The sequence below is a fragment of the Carassius auratus genome, unplaced genomic scaffold (assembly GCF_003368295.1).
Source record: "Carassius auratus strain Wakin unplaced genomic scaffold, ASM336829v1 scaf_tig00215270, whole genome shotgun sequence".
In the NCBI taxonomy this organism is placed as follows: Eukaryota; Metazoa; Chordata; class Actinopteri; order Cypriniformes; family Cyprinidae; genus Carassius; species Carassius auratus.
The window spans coordinates 148,102-168,485 of NW_020528018.1; the positions used below are offsets into that span (position 1 = coordinate 148,102).

The 20,384-nt window shown below is 40.6% G+C and overlaps 1 long non-coding RNA gene across 8 annotated transcripts; it reads right to left on the minus strand.

Annotated features, from left to right (window-relative positions):
- Positions 1-384: 384 nt before the first annotated feature.
- On the minus strand, positions 385-17,845 carry LOC113094191 (uncharacterized). Of its 8 annotated transcripts, XR_003288014.1 has the most exons (8): positions 16,331-17,845; positions 10,653-11,555; positions 10,399-10,489; positions 9,082-10,238; positions 8,807-8,873; positions 2,540-2,636; positions 2,348-2,401; positions 385-2,253 (listed from the first exon to the last, which is right to left on the minus strand). It is a non-coding gene; the product is annotated as an uncharacterized LOC113094191 (long non-coding RNA). The 8 variants fall into 8 exon arrangements; XR_003288013.1 differs by lacking the exons at positions 385-2,253; positions 2,348-2,401; positions 2,540-2,636 and having other exon boundaries at positions 8,557-9,195; positions 9,293-9,327; positions 9,439-10,238; XR_003288009.1 differs by lacking the exons at positions 385-2,253; positions 2,348-2,401; positions 2,540-2,636 and having other exon boundaries at positions 8,557-10,238; positions 16,331-17,276; positions 17,373-17,845.
- Between the last annotated feature and the right edge of the window lie 2,539 nt (positions 17,846-20,384).

Here is a 20,384-nt window from a genome sequence, read left to right on the forward strand (position 1 = left end):
GGGATGGCAGGGGTTGGTGGCAATGTAAGTATCTGGATATTTGCCTCTGGGCGGGGGCTTCGATTACCTCTCTCTTTTTTGACCATACATGTGTTTGCACCCCTGAGAAACTGTGAACAAGAACTGAGATCATGCCTCCAAAAAGCTGCACATGTTTGTACGCTGCCTTTTTCTTCTAGAAAATATTAATAGTTCTAGTTATGCAAGACCAATACACTCTCATCCTCATCTCCACCCCCGGTTGGCGGTATATATGTGTGTGTGTGTGTGTGTGTGTGTGTGTATGTGTGTGTATATATATGTATATATATATATATATATATATATATATATATATATATATATATATATATATATATATATACATATATACACACACACACACACTTTTTTTTTTAAATAATTTTTTTTATACAAGATACGAATAGAGTTATTGGTAAAACATATATTTTTTTAATTAGGTAAATGATCAAATTTTTCTTGATTACAAGAAAAGAGTTCCCAACACTTTTCATTCCCAAATCACTGTCATTATCCACCACCAAAATATTTTCAAGGCCACTCCTCGACTAGGCGAGATATTTAAGAATACCAGAAACCCCAAAAGAACTATATACAACAAAACTTGTGGAGACTGTGAACAAAAAAAAAGAAAAGGAACAAGGGAGGAGTAAGTAATTAAAATTTCAATCGATATGTGGGTAAAAAGAACAGAACATGTCAACCATATAACCTTAAACAATTACTCAATACTAATAAACAACTAAACAGATAATAGTAACAATAAAAATGTTGAGTCAGCAGGGGATGCTGCAAAAAGGAAAAATAACTACATGTCAAAAATTAAGAACCCAAAAAAAAGCATTCCATAGCTTTGTGATATGGAAGTAAAATCTGACACATCCATCGCATCACAGAATGCAATTAACTGATAAGTAAGTTGGACAGCTTGGAGCAGGAGAAAACTCAGTTACAGAAGGAAGTAAAAGAGCTGAGGAAATACAGGGAGGAGTGGAGTAAAACGATTAATATTATTTTGTGGTTAAAATGGCATTCCCTGAAATAGTCAAGTGGACTAATCCGTGTAGCAGGAACATTCCGTTCTCAGTTACAATCGCCACAGGGCCAGTCTGGTATGTTGACAGCATGAATGCAGATTTACTGGGCATGGCTAACATTGTTCTGGATTTGTCCATATACTTGTCGATCCCTTTTACACTCCGGATACACCGTTTTCAGACCAACTTGTTCAGATTGCCTGGTCTGGTACATTGACAGCATGAATGCAAACTGTGAGTAGTGGAGAGACGGCATGTCCGTACAGCATGTCTGTCCTCCTCTGGTCCAGCATCTCGGCGCACACATGCCAGAAGCGTATGTTAAACCGCTGGAAAACAAAAACAACTCTGTGACCTCTGCTGCTTATAGAGTTGCAAGAAATTATTTTACGATCTAAATCTGTAAAACCAAGACAAGTCTGTGAGCTCTGCTTCTTATAGAGTTGCAAGAAATTATTTTACGATCTAAATCTGTAAAACAAAGACAATTCTGTGAGCTCTGCTTCTTATAGAGTTGCAAGAAATTATTTTACGATCTAAATCTGTAAAACAAAGACAAGTCTGTGAGCTCTGCTTCTTATAGAGATGCAAGGAATTATTTTGCGATCTAAATCTGTATCGATTATTATTCCCCACTGTAGCCGTAGTCATCATACCTTATTCCATACATACAAGTGGAAGTGTGTTTCTTTTTTTTAATGATTCACCCGCTGATCTCCCGCTGGTGCTTATGTGAAGGCTCCGGGGGAGTCTCGGAGACATCTTCCGCATTTTAAAAGGTTCTTTGTAGAATGAATAAACGTATTCAATGTTGCTACATATTTCTGAAACTGTGAGCAGTGAAGAGACTTACCGAATCCCAAACTTGCCCTGAATATAGTTCCAGATGGCTCTACGGAGCATGGAAGTGTCCACACCCAGGTGTCTGGCCATTGTGCTGTGTTGCACTGATGAGGGCGGAGCTCTGGAGTGGGACTTCCTGTCGGAGGAGACACCTTTCCTGTTGGCTTCTTGTCAGTAGCTCTCTTCTCCGACTCACTGAAAATCAGACATTGTGTTAGAATGAATTGTTTCATTTCTAAAGACTCACCTGGATGCTGGATGGGTCGAGGAAGCTCTGCTATCTCCTGGGACCAGTAGTGCTTTAAGCACATGGGCTGGTGCGCCTCCTCTTTCTGCTGTGTGGCTGGCTGAGCTGATGCACAGAGACCCACAGAGAAAGAAATCTAAAACGCTCTTTGCCACTTACATGCAGAATGTAGAGTCCAAATGAATAAAATTATAATTACCTAAAGCATGGCAGTTTGGCTGAGGTCCGTCAGGTCCGTGGGCCAGGACTTGTCCTTATATTGAGGTTAAAATTAATTAAAAATTTTTAATTAAAAAATAGGCATAGTTTTGCATGTCCAATCACTTATTTCCTGTAAGCAGTGACCATTCAAGAATTTGATGCCTTGGAAACAATAGAACTATATTCATACCTGGTTGTGTGGCCAGACAGCACGTCTGTCCTACACCCGGTGTGTTAGGCTGAGACGGTCTCCGAGGGCACGCCGTCACTGTGTTCCTCTGAAAGTCCTGTGAATGCAGTTATATGACTGACATTTGAGAGTGGCTCTAGCCATAAAATGCCATTTTCATCAAGACTTTACATTACATTTCAGTGGCTGCTGTCTAGCTGGTCGGGTAGAGCCTGTAAAAGTCGTAGGGCTAAAGTAGAGGGCAACAGAAACTGTGAACAAGAACTGAGATCATGCCTCCAAAAAGCTGCACATGCTTGTACGCTGCCTTTTTCTTGTAGAAAATATTAATAGTTCTAGTTATGCAAGACCAATACACTCTCATCCTCATCTCCACTCCTGGTGGTGGTATATGTGTGTATATATATATATATATATATATATATATAACACGGACATTCAGTGTTGCTCCGACACAAATGCTGAAACGCTATATGTGATTGCAGGCCAGAAGGGGAGTGGGGAGGGGGGACAATCGTACTCGGGCCCGGTTCATGGCAACCGTGCCTAGTGTGAGTACACCCTTAGTCTCTTTCTCTTTTATTGCTCTCTTTTCTCACTATACCACTTATTTTCATTTTACTAGAAAGGGAAATACTGACTCACAATTATTAATTGTCAAATTGAAATTTAATTGAAACATTACATTTATTTTGAAGCATTTAAAATTTCCCTCAGATCATTTCACATGATCTTTTATTTTTAGTCTTCTCTTTTGGGCCTAATTATTTTAGGAATGAATAAGCCTTGAACTTTGGAAGTTAAGTAAACTTATTCTTCCTAATTTATTTATTACCCAACTGAATATATGCTATTCAGACCTTTACTTATTTGAATGCGTTTTACCCCTCTTCCTGTTTTGGTTATACACTTAACCACTATTGTTTTACTTATTGATTTCCTCTTTTTAATTTCATTTTTGCATATTTTGCCCATTTATTAATTTTTTTAATTTTACTTTTTCTTACCATTTCTTTACTTTGTGTATCCTAGCCTGGGAACGACACACCTGAGCTCTAAAAGTAGACATTGTTATCCCTCACTACAAGTTCAAATAAATTAGAAAGACAACCCTCTTTCACTTAAAGTTTATTTTGTTTGATAAGTTGTGCAGCAACTAACACAACGCTCTCCTTGTAGTGAGATAACCGCTACTGAGACTTACCATCTCCGTCCTCTCTCTCCTTTACTTTCCTCTTCTCTTTTTACATTTGTAGGACATGTAAGAACCATCAATCAATTCTAAGTGAATTAAATACACAATCGTGCCAAAGACGACGAATCATCCTTATGAATTTTGATTGTAATCATCCTCTCCTTTGTTCTTCCTAACCTCCCTACATTTGGAAACGCAATCCAAGTTTTAGCATCTCATCCAACGTTGAGATCAATTTAATAGAGATACGTGTTGAACAACTGTCGCCTTCGCAGCCTCCCTGGTGAGCGGTCCAACTGTAAGGTGTATGGTGTCAATCCTGTCAGACTAAGCAAAGAGATATCAGAATTATTATTGTATTATTTTGTCCAAAGCAAGAAATATAATAATATTGTTTACGTTTTGATAACATTTAATTGGAAAAAAATAATTTTCCTCATTTGAAAAACAGAAATTTTGCTTGTCATTTGAATTTGTTTTTCACCTCTGTCTCTCTTTTCCTCTTCATCATTAAAGTGACAAAGTCTTCGCATCTCTAGTCTACTTAGACACCCTGAGACCAACACAGTCATCACCACATTTCACTAGTGGTTCACAATCACTGATACAACACTTAGTTGTCCCACCACACATAGGCTTTTACTCCACACAGATCTGTGTCAGTCTCTCTTCTTCCCAGCGTGCCAACATGCCGCAGACTGCAGACACCATTGCCCATGGGGAAGATGTGAACATTTGGCTGAGTGGCATGACAGACAGCCTCACTCCAAAGACATTTGAACTGTTATTATTTTTAATAATAATCCTAATCCTGAGAAGATTCCTGACACAAGATTCAAGCCAGAACAACAACCACGAGGAGCTAGTCAAGATCACGAGCTCACTAAGCTATGCCTTCACAACCCAGCTGAAACTGAGCGACAAGCACATCACCCACCTTCAAGAGGAGCTGACACGTGCTCAACATCGCATAGACAAGCTGGAAGTGAAAGTTCAAGATCAACTCAAAGCACCCAGCGAGAGGGAGAGGGAAACAACGGAACAAGTTATGAAGCTCCAAGCAGCCCTGGCAGCAGCTCAGCTCGACCAGCAACATGCAACGGCTGCTCAGAAAGACCTGGTAAACAGACTCCAGTATGCCGAACAGCTACTAGAGAAAGCCAAGATAGACATCAGAAACAAGAATTCTGAAAATAGTGCTTTGAAAGACCACCTTGAAAGGTACAGAACTAAAACGGACAATCTGACCCAACAACTAGACGATACCAACGATGAGCTCTACATGGTCAGAAAAGAACTCCAAAATGCTTACAAGCACAAACAAGAGCCAAGGAAAGAGAAACCTCTCTTAGCCTCATCACTGCTGAGCAGAGCAGAGTCCCACGTCCAAGAACTGGCATATGACGAAAGGAGCGAAGGGCCACAACCCAAAACCTCACCTGCCTTCGCCACACAACCCTTTCCTGCCAACGAAAGAAAACCTCCCATCCAAGACCTTGGAGCTGCACACGGGATGACAATCAAAGACCTCAACATGCTGTCTGAAAACATCAGCAGGTTCAACCCGGACTCCACAGAGAGCCCCGACATCCAAGCTTACCTGCGAGATATCGGATTTTATCTGGAAGTGAGACCTCATGTGACTGACAGAGACTGGTTATACCTCCTTAGAGCCACGTCCAGTCCCGAGGTAGGAAACTTTCTAGATCGACAGCCCACTCAAACTAAGTCAAACTACCAGCGACTTCGTGAGGTCCTGATTAAAGAGTTTACAGACCCAGAGTCTGAACATGGACTGTTAACTGCCTTGGAAACCAAACAAGGTCGTCAAGAGACTCCACAAGCTTACTACAACCGACTCCGACAAGTCTACTTTGGTGCCCACAATAAGCCTGACCTTGAAGAGGATGTGAACTTCAAAAGCCTCTTTCTAAGAAATCTGCACCCTGGAGTCAGTCACCATCTAGGTGTCATGGCCTGTCCGAACTCCATGACCATCCAAAAGTTGCGTGACCTAACACAGAAGGCCTGTAACAAGCAGAAATTGGCCTCATAGAAAGGTAACAAAACATCCACACTCTTGAACTCTGTCAACAAAGACTCAAGCCTTGCACTGGACAACACCCAGTCGCATCACAACACCAGAGTCTTCCATCAAGAGCACAGAGAACGTGACGCCCATATCCACGACCGCTTTCAGCCCAACTGCTGGAAAAATCCATGGGACCAGCCACGCGTCTCAAGAAACCAAAAGGATAAGAACATCTGGAAACCTAACCAGATATCCAAAGGTAATCACCTGACTCATCCAAGAGCAACTCGTGTGGGTAAGCGACAACAAAACCCACCTCAGCACCACTCAGACACAAACAGTGCTTAGTATGCACAAGAACATGACAGCTTACCATCAGAAGACATGGAACAAGTCATGAAACGACTGAGAGAGTTCTTTCAAGACAATTTACATGCATATGACCACAAAGCTGAGTCATGCTCGCTGTGACCAGCGACAGAACGGAAGGCCGCTGATCACCTGGTGCACCACATCAGAGATGACAAGCACCTGTTCAACAACGACCCAGAACGAACAAGTCTTTCACGGCCAACTGTTGATGAAAAATCTGAGGTACTAAAGGACATCACCTCAGACACCTAACACAGTCACTAACAAACTGTCAAATTTACTCCAACTCCAAGAACCACATTCCCTGTCTGTGCAACAGCAACCACCAGAGCACAGAAGGTCAGATAGTCTGCTACAGCCAGAAGGCATCACAAGAAGAATGCAACATAGGAGTCAAAGTTTTGCAACCCAGCTTCACACAGCCATGCCAAACTGCCTCCGACTGTCTGCTAAAGAACTTCCTGCCTTGCTGGACTGACCCCTCATTAGACCATGGACACGCCCTCATCCAAGCCAAGGATGCAGAGAGCCAGTCTTCAGTGACGTGCTAGAAAAAGGGGGAGACAACACAGACCTGAACAGATCTGACCACACATGCACTACACCATTAACACACACAACATTACCTACACCCAGAGGTAAACACATCTACTGATAACACATTCAACAAACATATTATTCCCACAGGTAGAATATCCAACTTTTAGTGTAACAAAGTTACACATACCCACCATGAAGAAACGTGCAGCCATCCTCACAATAGGTAGAACACCTGACACTAAGTTAAGGTTCACGACACACTTGCTGCACCTTACATCCTAGCTCAATAGTAGTTGTAACCCATGTTAGGAAAACCCACAGCAGCATTGTTTTGTTTTGTTCTTCTTTTACCTATCCTTCTCCTTCCCCTCTTTCTTGAGTAGGTGAAACGCCTAGACACCCTGCAAGGGTCGAAGGTCTGATATTAGGATTGACTCGCAACACCTAATATCCGCCAGCCACTCTAAACTGAATGGAAGCCAGAGAGCTCCATGCATGATAGGTCAATTCATTGAATTGAAAATGAAATTACTAGAAAACTAACGGTAAACGTGTAAAGTAAGACAACCTAGAAGAACCAAACAAAGTTAACCACAAATTTGATTGATGAATCAGAATAAAACAACAATTTCCAAGACGGTCTAAACTATCCTCAATGTGCTAAACTACATTGACTAATTGAACTTAACCACGTGTACCTAAATAACCTGATGCCTGCACCAGTACAGTAACTGTCATGGAGGTGTTGTCTTGCTGTTTGCTGTGTTTGTCTGCTTCTTCTGCCTTTGTTGCTCCAGCGATCGACGATGTCTTCACCTAAACACCTCGCCGATCAAAAGGGGGATATATGTAACAGAAATGAGTCGAACCAGACAAATTAAAGAGTCTATCAAAGCTGTTTGGAACACGAGCCAAATTCCTCAGGAAGTCATAAATCAGTTCTAGTGCCACAAGAACCAAGCAAGATGACCAACCAACTTGTGCACACAACAGTTTTCAACATTAACACCACTAGAACAATTATTGACAATTTTAATTTGCAGAAGAGATTAAATTTGTTGTTCATATATGAAATGCAATGCTGGACATCACATGGAAACCCATGAGTTAAACACTTCCATTGACTTCCCCCCACCTAGCAGAACCAGACTGAAATTCCTAAGGGGGAAGGGATTTTGTCTCCACAAAAGTCTTTGTCATGAGAATGGCAAAGAAACTGCTTTTGTACATATATATGGACCAGAATGAACTCAAAAAGACTTATAAATGAATCAGTCCATCGCATCACTCCATATTCATTTATGTGTAACCCACACATTTGACCATCATGTTATAATCACTTATTGTGTATGTTTTTTTTAAATAACTATGGGATAGCTGAAGGGTATATAGTCATGTCTGGTATGTGTGTGATTGAATTTTCTTGCTTGATATTGTCCTGACAATCATTTATTTGTAAAATATATCATAACCTGGTAATAGGAATCATGTCCGAAATTAGACCCTGCAGGGCAGGAAAATTCGGACCACATGCTTGGTAAGATAAACAAATGATTTATGATACCCCCGAGCCAAGACAATATCTGATTGGTCAAGACAACATTTGAGGTGTGGCCAACAGGCCACTTTAAATACTTTGGACACCATGAAATCTTAGCTTTTTAGTCTGCGTTTAGTCTGCTTTTAGTGTCTGCTAAGCGCGGTTGCAGCGTGCTTCAGCCTGCACGCCTGCTACTTAGCCACGATGAGAAGGAACACAACCTAGTCTCGTCAAACTTTATTTCTTTTCTTTTCCGTTTGAGAGTTTCGTGTTTTGAGTTAAGTTTTGTAACGTCGAGTCTCCGACACCTGACTTCGGGTGCCTGTTCAACTTCAACCAGCGCACACGACTCTTCAACGAATCGCAGGGCGTCTCAGTGACCAGCCGTGAAACAGTGATTCTGTTCAAATTCCCTTTAAAATCTTAAATGATTCCCTTTGAGCTAAATTGACCTGTTTCCCTCTGATTGGACTGGGACGTGAAAAGCCAGACTTGTTTTAGCCGAGAGACTCATTTTCTGTCGGTATTTGACTACGTCACATGGAGGCATAACATCACTGAGTTCCAAACTGTTTTAACATTTCTTACCTTTCCTTACCTGCACGATATAGATCTCCTTATCGCTACTGATGCTCAGCTTGGCCTTCTTGCTTTCCTCAGGTCGAGATGTAGATTATGAAAAGTGGAAAAAGTTTTTGTATCAGACATGATCAAATTGGCGCTGAAAGGTCTCCTGCTGTGGCACATCAGTTTAAAGGCCGGCCCATCTTTTAAGATTATGTTGATTTTTTTTCACTGTAGCCATTGTGATCATATCTTATCCTGTACATACAAATGGAATTGTTGCATTTTTGATGACTCACCTGGTCCACTGTTTACATGGTGGTGCAGGACGGGTCACTGCTCTCTACTGAGACCAGTAGCGCTTTCACCACATGGACTTGTGCGCCTCCTCTTTCTTCTGTGGCTCTGGGCAACTGGAGTTGATGCAAAGAGCCACATAAATGCTTTGTCCAAAATCATACCTAGTTTCCCTGGGCGAACGGCTTTCCTGGATAATAGGAATTAGTTTACCCTTTAAGCATCTCAAAACGCCCTTTCCGACAGACCTGTACAAAGTAGATATTATCATAATGATCCAGTGAGTTTAAAAATAAATAAGTCTTTCCCTGCTTTCCCTGGGCAACTGGCTTTTCTGCTTTCAGGATGTGGCAGCATACCTTCATAAAAAAACACAGTGACGACCCGTCACCATCGAGCATAGGGTTGAGCACAGATGGTCGATGTTACAAAGTGGCGTCAGTATCAGAACTTTAAACTGGATGGTGCGTGGGGGCCACAACCACAGCTACTGATCGACCATCAACTTCACCAACTCCCTTCTGACAAATAGGGGCCGTCTGCATCAACATAAATGTACTTTAGGACTGTAACACTGCAGAAATAATCACACACACAAATCAACAACAAATGATTTTGAAAATGTAGATGATGAAATGGCTCTTCAAGTAGACTTTCTTCTAAGGGAGCTGGACAAGCGCAACACAGAATGCAATTAACTGATAAGTAAGTTGGACAGCTTGGAGCAGGAGAAAACTCAGTTAGAGAAGGAAGTAAAAGAGCTGAGGAAATACAGGAAGGAGTGGAGTAAAGACGATTAATATTATTTTGTGGTTAAAATGGCATTCCCTGAAATAGTCAAGTGGACTAATCCATGAAGCAGGAACATTCCGTTCTCAGTTACAATCGCCACAGGGCCAGTCTGGTATGTTGACAGCATGAATGCAGATTTACTGGGCATGGCTAACATTGTTGTGGATTTGTCCATTTACTTGTCGATCCCTTTTACACTCCGGATACACCGTTTTCAGACCAACTTGTTCAGATTGCCTGGTCTTGGTACATTGACAGCATGAATGCAAACTGTGAGTAGTGGAGAGACGGCATGTCCGTACAGCATGTCTGTCCTCCTCTGGTCCAGCATCTCAGCGCACACATGCCAGAAGCGTATGTTAAACCGCTGGAAAACAAAAACAACTCTGTGACCTCTGCTTCTTATAGAGTTGCAAGAAATTATTTTACGATCTAAATCTGTAAAACAAAGACAAGTCTGTGAGCTCTGCTTCTTATAGAGATGCAAGAAATTATTTTACGATCTAAATCTGTATCGATTATTATACCCCACTGCTGTAGCCGTAGTCATCGTATCGTATTCCGTACATACAAGTGGAAGTGTGTTTCTTTTTTTTAATGATTCACCTGGCCTTGGACCTGTTGAGATACATAAACAAATGATCTCCCGCTGGTGCTTATGTGAAGGCTCCGGGGGAGTCTCGGAGACATCTTCAGCATTTTAAAAGGTTCTTTGTAGAATGAATAAACGTATTCAATGTTGCTACATATTTCTGAAACTGTGAGCAGTGAAGAGACTTACCGAATCCCAAACTTGCCCTGAATATAGTTCCAGATGGCTCTACGGAGCATGGAAGTGTCCACACCCAGGTGTCTGGCCATTGTGTTGTGTTGCACTGATGAGGGCGGAGCTCTGGAGTGGGACTTCCTGTCGGAGGCGACACCGTTCCTGTTGGCTTCTTATCAGTCACTCTCTTCTCCGACTCACTGAAAACCAGACATTGTGTTAGAATGAATTGTTTCATTTCTAAAGACTCACCTGGATGCTGGATGGGTCAAGGAAGCTCTGCTATCTTCTGGGACCAGTAGTGCTTTAAGCACATGGGCTGGTGCGCCTCCTCTTTCTGCTGTGTGGCTGGCTGAGCTGATGCACAGAGGCCCAAGAGCTGATTCACAGGGACCCACAGAGAAAGAAATCTAAAACGCTCTTTGCCACTTACATGCAGAATGTAGATTTCATCATCAGAACTGTGAGTCCAAATGAATAAAATTCTAATTACCTAAAGCATGGCAGTTTGGCTGAGGTCCGTCAGGTCCATGGGCCAGGACTTGTCCTTATATTGAGGTTAAAATTGGCATAGTTTTGCATGTCCAATCACTTATTTCCTGTAAGCAGTGACCATTCAAGAATTTGATGCCTTGGAAACAATAGAACTATATTCATACCTGGTTGTGTGGCCAGACAGAACGTCTGTCCTACACCCGGTGTGTTAGGCTGAGACGGTCTCCGAGGGCAGGCCGTCACTGTGTTCCTCTGAAAGTTCTGTGAATGCAGTTATATGACTGACATTTGAGAGTGGCTCTAGCCATAAAATGCCATTTTCATCAAGACTTAAATCCACGCCGCTATCCATCTCACCAAAATCTGCTTCATTAGCCCAAAAAGGTCCCTCAGAAAGCTCCAGAACCTGCATGGTCTTTTAGACTTTGTGACATGGAAGTAAAAGACACATCCATCTTTTACCATTCCTGTTGTTTCTTATAGTTTTAAGTTGCCTGGCTGTTGTACGCACACCTCCACAGGTTCTGATTGGACTGGGAGGTGAAAATACAGACTTGTTTGAGCCGATAGACTCAGTTTCTGTCTGCATTTGTCCAAGTCACATGGAGGCATAACGTCGCTAAGTTCCAAACTGTCGTTTATTTTCTTCAATATTTCATACCTTTCCTTACCCTTCACCTGAACGACATGTATATCTTCATATATGTCTTCATCTTAAACGTTTTTGCATAATAAGAGTTAAAATTAAAAACTACACAGTGAATGCAATGAAATAAAAACCTTAATTTTAAAATGATAAAATTAGCTTTTGAATGTAACTTAAAGCCACTTTTCAGTCAAATCTCAAGCTTTCTTTGTGTTTTGATTCACATTCAAGGTTAGTATTTGTAGTTTAGTTACTACTGATTTATCTGTATCTTTTTTATGCAGTAAAAGAGAGGTGGTCAAACTGGCCTTGTTTCTTTGAGATGTACAAAGTAGATTCAATTCAATTCAAGTTTATTTGTATAGCGCTTTTTACAAAACAAATCGTTACAAAGCAACTTTACAGAAAATTATGTTTCTACAATATTTAGTAGTAGCTAGTAGTTTGTGCACATTTGACAGGATTTTAGAAAAAAAATAAAATAATACAAGACGCAGTCAGCTAGACGATGAAATATCCATATTATTAATTAAGTTATAATATGATTCAGTCACACATTTAGCAATAATTGTTAGTTCTGTTTGTTGATTCAGGGTTAGCATCATCTGAGGTCCTCTGAGGGTCAGCATCATCTCTTCTCAGGTGTTCTGGATCCAGACTGGAGCTTGTGTAAATCCTAGTCGAAACATAGAAACAAAATACAGACATCATTAGCATAGCTGCTGATCCATCAAAGTAAAATTAGTTTAACCCAAGCTAATGAATAAAAATGCACCTTTGATCAGATGCAACTACACTCACAATTAAAAAGATACATTATTCGAATGCTTGGCGAAAGAGAAGTGTTTTTAATCTAGATTTAAACAGAGAGAGTGTGTCTGAACCCCGAACATTATCAGGAAGGCTATTCCAGAGTTTGGGAGCCAAATGTGAGAAAGCTCTACCTCCTTTAGTGGACTTTGCTATCCTAGGAACGACCAAAAGTCCAGCGTTTTGTGACCTTAGGGTGCGTGATGGGTTTTAACGTGGTAGAAGGCTAGTTAGGTACGCAGGAGCTAAACCATTTAGGGCCTTATAGGTAAGTAATGATAATTTGTAACTGATACGGAACTTAATAAGTAGCCAGTGCAGAGACTGTAAAATTGGGGTAATATGATCATATTTTCTTGACCTGGTAAGGACTCTAAGTGCTGCATTTTGGACTACCTGTAGCTTGTTTATTGACGAAGCAGGACAACCACCTAGAAGTGCATTACAATAGTCCAGTCTAGAGGTCATGAATGCATGAACTAGCTTTTCTGCATCAGAAACAGATAACATGTTTCGTAGCTTGGCAATGTTTCTAAGATGGGAAAAATGCAGTTTTTGTAACATTGGAAATATGATTTTCAAAAGACAAATTGTTGTCTAATATAACACCCAGATTTCTGACTGTAGTTCAGAAAGTTCAGTAGTGTTGTTTGGTCCAATAATTAGTATCTCTGTCTTATCTGAATTTAATTGGAGAAAATTATTTGTCATCCAATCTTTTACATTTTTAACACACTCTGTTAGCTTAGATAATTGGGAAGTTTCATCTCGTCTCGTTGAGATATATAGCTGAGTATCATCAGCATAACAGTGGAAGCTAATTCCGTATTTTATAATAATATTACCAAGGGGCAACATGTATATTGAAAATAGAAGGGGACCTAGGACGGATCCTTGTGGCACTCCATATTTTACTGATGATAAATGAGATGACTCCCCATTTAAGTAAACAAAATGGTAGCTATCGGACAGGTAGGATCTAAACCATCTTAGAGCCTGCCCTTGAATACCTGTATAGTTTTGTAATCGATCTATGAGTATGTCATGATCTATGGTGTCGAACGCAGCACTAAGATCAAGTAAGACTAGAAATGAGATGCAGCCTTGGTCTGACGCAAGGAGCAGGTCATTTGTAATTTTAACAAGTGCAGTTTCTGTGCTATGGTGGGGCCGTAAACCTGACTGAAATTCTTCATACAGATAATTTTTATGCAGGAAGGTGCTCAACTGAGCAGACACAACTTTTTCTAAAATTTTAGACATAAATGGAAGATTTGAAATAGGCCTATAATTTGCCAGTACACTAGGATCTACTTTTGGTTTCTTAATAAGAGGCTTGATAACCGCCAGCTTGAATGGTTTTGGGACGTGACCTAAAGATAACGACGAGTTAATGATATTGAGAAGCGGTTCTTCGGCTACAGGTAACAGCTCTTTCAGTAATTTACTGGGTACAGGATCTAATAAACATGTTGTTGGTTTAGATACAGTGATAAGTTTATTTAGTTCTTCCTGTCCTATGGTTGTAAAGCACTGCAGTTTATCTTTGGGTGCGATGGATGAAACTGTGTTAGTGTTAGACGCTGTAGAATCTACATTCGCTATTGTATTTCTAATGTTATCTATTTTATCAGTGAAGAAATTCATAAAGTCATTACTATTTACCGTTGGTGGAATATTTGAATCAGGTGGCGTCTGGTAATTTGTTAACTTAGCCACTGTGCTAAATAAAAACCGTGGATTGTTTTGGTAATTTTCAATGAGTTTGTGTATATGCTCTGCCCTAGCAGTTTTTAGAGCCTGTCTATAGCTGGACATACTGTTTTTCCATGCAATTCTAAAAACTTCTAAGTTAGTTTTTCTCCATTTGCGTTCAAGACTACGAGTTACTTTCTTGAGAGAGTGAGTATTACTGTTATACCATGGTACAGTACCGTTTTTCTCTAACTTTTTCAATTTGATCGGGGCAACAGCTTCTAATGTATTAGAGAAAATAGTGCCCATGTTGTCAGTAATTTCGTCTAATTCATGTGTATTTTTGGGTACAAATAGCAGTTGAGATAGATCAGGCAGGTTATTTGCGAATCTTTCTTTAGTGGCTGGAACAATAGTTCTGCCCAGATGGCATCGCTGCGACATATAGTTAATATCAGTTATACGCAGCATGCACGATACAAGGAAATGGTCTGTAATATCATCACTTTGAGGTACAATATCTATAGCAGTAAGATCGATTCCATGCAATATAATTAAATCTAGTGTATGATTAAAACGATGAGTGGGCCCGGTGACATTTTGCTTGACTCCAAAGGAGTTTATTAGGTCAGTAAACGCAAGTCCTAATGTTTCATTTGCATTATCAACGTGAATATTAAAATCTCCCATGATTAGCGCCTTATCAACTGTAACTAGAAGTTCTGAGAGGAAATCTGCAAATTCTTTTAGGAATTCTGTATACGGCCCTGGTGGTCTATACACAGTATCCAGAGCAAGAGATACATTAGATTTCTTTTGCATGTCTGACAGAGTAACATTTAGCAGAAGTATTTCAAAAGAGTTAAACCTGTATCCTGTTTTCTGGGTAACATTGAGAATATCACTATATATTGTTGCAACAACCCCGCCACGACCAGTCTGACGGGGCTCATGCTTATAACAGTAGTTTGGTGGAGTAGACTCATTTAGACCAAAATAATCATTTGGTTTGAGCCAGGTTTCAGTCAAGCAGAGTAAATCAAAACTATTATCTGTGATCATTTAATTTACAATAACTGCTTTTGGTGTGAGTGATCTAATATTTATGAGCCCAAACTTTAAAAATTGTTTTTGTTCATTTACTTTACATTTTTCGGGTTTATTACGATAAGATTTTTTCTAGATCCTACATTATATTTATATTTTGACCTCACTATTCGGGGAACAGACACAGTCTTAATAGTTTTTACAGCGCAAGTACTTTTATCATTTAAGCGGGTGGAACAAAACTCATCATAATAGTTATTTGAGAATTGTCTTACTAGTCACATGGAGCGAAGTGTCCTGGAGATGTTGTCAGAGAGAAGCTCCGCTCCGATTTTGCTGGGGTGTAATCCATCAGCGCGAAACAGTCTAGGACGCTCCCAGAAAAGATTCCAGTTATTAACAAATAGCAGTTTCTGTTCTTTACACCATGACAACAACCATTCATTTAAAGCAAAAAGTCTACTGAACCTTTCGTGTCCTCGTCGATACGTGGGCAGTGGTCCTGACACGACGATCGTCGCCGCGGGCGTCGTGCTGCGAACCGTCTCGATCAGGCTCCTGAAGTCCCTCTTCAGCGTCTCCGTCTGCCGCAGCGTGGTGTCGTTAACCCCGGCGTGAAGCACGACCGCTCTGGGGCTCTCGTCGTCCTTCAGGATCGTGGGTATCTGCGCAGAAACATCGAGAACACGAGCACCAGGCAAGCAATGAGTGTGCACTTTACCTCCGGCTAACGTAGCACTTACGTGTCGGACGATGGAGTCTCCGATGATCACAGCGTCGCGTCCTGTCTCGCGGAGGGGAGCGAAGCTTTTCTGGATGGAGATCTCGAAGGCAGGAGGGGGAGAAGCCGTCGCCCGGGACCCGATTTTTAAGTTAAAAATAGTCAATGAAAGGAATATAGTGACGGAGCTCAAACGCAGTACAGCCGTCAACAACAAATAAGTAGATCTCATCATAAGGAGCAAGTGAGTTTAAAAATAACTAAAACAATAAGTCGTACCTGCTTTACCTGGCCAACTGGCTTTTCTGTAGTCTGCCTTCAGGATCTGGCAGCATAGCTGAATTAAAAAACACACTGACGGTCCGTTACCATTGAACACAGCGTGGAGCACAGATGATCGATGTTGCAGTGACGTCAGATGGCGCTACGGAGCATGGAAGTGTCCACACCCTGGTGTGTGGCCATTGTGTTGTGTTGCACTGCACAAACATATTCATTCATATAGAGGTTTTTGCCCTAGACAGAAAAAAAATCCCAGATGATAGCAATCCCTAGCAAAATAGTCCCATTTGTCGACGTCAATGCCATTTCCTACGACTGCTGTGGATGCTTTTGTTGAAGCAGTCGTGCACGTTGCTGAGCAGGCGTAGTCAGGCCAAAACTGAAAGTAGAAGACCCCTGAAGTCTTCTTCAAGTCCTGAAATATGGGCAGAACAAGAAGAACCTCATTCATCAAATACATGTGGGTCTGGAATACTTGCCATAAATGCTTTCGTCAACTTGTTTTATCTGTGGTTCACATCGCTGTATTCATCAGGCAGGCAGGAGAGTTGTCTGTTGTCCATCATACGGCCACACCCTGCCGACAATGTTACACCTGTACCTGGAACATACAGGGGAACTACAAAAGGAGTTCATTACCATTGAACACAAGGAGTCCGTTACCATTGAACACAGCGTGGAGCACAGATGATCGATGTTACAGTGACGTCAGGATCAAAACTTTGGACTGGATGGTGCGTGAGGACCTAGGGGCCGACTGCATGAACATAAATTTACTAAAATGCCTGTACAAAAATTTTTTTACGAATATATACAATATTAGGTATGATGACAGGCATACAGTGTGTGAGCATACCTGGCTATGACATCATGTTCCTGCGCCCGGTGCGTTAGGCTGAGACGGTCTCCGAGGGCACGCCGTCACTGTGTTCCTCTGAAAGTTCTGTGAATGCAGTTATATGACTGACATTTGAGAGTGGCTCTAGCCATAAAATGCCATTTTCGTCCAGACTTAAATCCACGCCGCTATCCATCTCACCAACATCTGCTTCATTAGCCCAAAAAGGTCCCTCAGAAAGCTCCAGAACCTGCATGGTCTTTTAGACTTTGTGACATGGAAGTAAAAGCAGACACATCCATCTTTTACCATTCCTGTTGTTTCTTAGTTTTAAGTTGCCTGGCTGTTGTACGCACACCTCCACAGGTTCTGATTGGACTGGGAAGTGAAAATACAGACTTGTTTGAGCCGATAGACTCAGTTTCTGTCTGCATTTGTCCAAGTCACATGGAGGCATAACGTCGCTAAGTTCCAAACTGTTGTTTATTTTCTTCAATATTTCATACCTTTCCTTACCCTTCACCTGAACGACATATATATCTTCATATATGTCTTCACGTGGTAGAAGGCTAGTAAGGTACGCAGGAGCTAAACCATTTAGAGCCTTATAGGTAAGTAATGATAATTTGTAACTGATACGGAACTTAATAAGTAGCCAGTGCAGAGACTGTAAAATTGGGGTAATATGATCATATTTTCTTGACCTGGTAAGGACTCTAGCTGCTGCATTTTGGACTACCTGTAGCTTGTTTATTGATGAAGCAGGACAACCACCTAGAAGTGCATTACAATAGTCCAGTCTAGAGGTCATGAATGCATGAACTAGCTTTTCTGCATCGGAAACAGATAACATGTTTCGTAGCTTGGCAATGTTTCTAAGATGGAAAAATGCAGTTTTTGTAACATTGGAAATATGATTTTCAAAAGACAAATTGCTGTCTAATATAACACCCAGATTTCTGACTGTAGAGGAAGTAACAGTACATCCGTCTAGTTGCAGATTGTAATCTACAAGATTCTGTGTAGTGTTTTTTGGTCCAATAATTAGTATCTCTGTCTTATCTGAATTTAATTGGAGAAAATTATTTGTCATCCAATCTTTTACATTTTTAACACACTCTGTTAGCTTAGATAATTGGGAAGTTTCATCTGGTCTCGTTGAGATATATAGCTGAGTATCATCAGCATAACAGTGGAAGCTAATTCCGTATTTTATAATAATATTACCAAGGGGCAACATGTATATTGAAAATAGAAGGGGACCTAGGACGGATCTTTGTGGTACTCCATATTTTACTGATGATAAATGAGATGACTCCCCATTTAAGTAAACAAAATGGTAGCGATCAGACAGGTAGGATCTAAACCATCTTAGAGCCTGCCCTTGAATACCTGTATAGTTTTGTAATCGATCTATGAGTATGTCATGATCTATGGTGTTGAACGCAGCACTAAGATCAAGTAAGACTAGAAATGAGATGCAGCCTTGGTCTGACGCAAGGAGCAGGTCATTTGTAATTTTAACAAGTGCAGTTTCTGTGCTATGGTGGGGCCGTAAACCTGACTGAAATTCTTCATACAGATAATTTTTATGCAGGAAGGTGCTCAATTGAGCAGACACAACTTTTTCTAAAATTTTAGACATAAATGGAAGATTTGAAATAGGCCTATAATTTGCCAGTACACTAGGATCTAGTTTTGGTTTCTTAATAAGAGGCTTGATAACCACCAGCTTGAATGGTTTGGGACGTGTCCTAAAGATAACGTCGAGTTAATGATATTGAGAAGCGGTTCTTCGGCTACAGGTAACAGCTCTTTCAGTAATTTACTGGGTACAGGATCTAATAAACATGTTGTTGGTTTAGATACAGTGATAAGTTTATTTAGTTCTTCCTGTCCTATGGTTGTAAAGCACTGCAGTTTATCTTTGGGTGCGATGGATGAAACTGAAGTGTTAGACGCTGAAGAATCTACATTCGCTATTGTATTTCTAATGTTATCTATTTTATCAGTAAAGAAATTCATAAAGTTATTACTATTTACTGTTGGTGGAATATTTGAATCAGGTGGCGTCTGGTAATTTGTTAACTTAGCCACTGTGCTAAATAAAAACCTTGGATTGTTTTGGTTATTTTCAATGAGTTTGTGTATATGCTCTACCCTAGCAGTTTTTAGAGCCTGTCTATAGCTGGACATACTGTTTTTCCATGCAATTCTAAAAACTTCTAAGTTAGTTTTTCTCCATTTGCGTTCAAGACTACGAGTTACTTTCTTGAGAGAATGAGTATTACTGTTATACCATGGTACAGTACGTTTTTCTCTAACTTTTTTCAATTTGATCGGGGCAACAGCTTCTAATGTATTAGAGAAAATAGTGCCCATGTTGTCAGTAATTTTGTCTAATTCATGTGTATTTTTGGGTACAAATAGCAGTTGAGATCAGGCAGGTTATTTGCGAATCTTTCTTTAGTGGCTGGAACATTAGTTCTGCCCAGACGGCATCGCTGCGACATATAGTTAATATCAGTTATACGCAGCATGCACGATACAAGGAAATGGTCTGTAATATCATCACTTTGAGGTACAATATCTATAGCAGTAAGATCGATTCCATGCGATATAATTAAATCTAGTGTATGATTAAAACGATGAGTGGGCCCGGTGACATTTTGCTTGACTCCAAAGGAGTTTATTAGGTCAGTAAACGCAAGTCCTAATGTATCATTTGCATTATCAACGTGAATATTAAAATCTCCCATGATTAGCGCCTTATCAACTGTAACTAGAAGGTCTGAGAGGAAATCTGCAAATTCTTTTAGGAATTCTGTATACGGCCCTGGTGGTCTATATCAATCAATCAATCACCTTTATTTATATAGTGCTTTAAACAAAATACATTGCGCCAAAGCACTGAACAACATTCATTTGGAAAACAGTGTCTCAATAATGCAAAATGATAGTTAAAGGCAGTTCATCATTGAATTCATTGATGTCATCTCTGTTCAGTTGAAATAGTGTCTGTTTTAATTTGCAATCAAGTCAACGATATCGCTGTAGATGAAGTGACCCCAACTAAGCAAGCCAGAGGCGACAGCGGCAAGGAACCGAAACTCCATCGGTGACAGAATGGAGAAAAAAACCTTGGGAGAAACCAGGCTCAGTTGGGGGGCCAGTTCTCCTCTGACCAGACGAAACCAGTAGTTCAATTCCAGG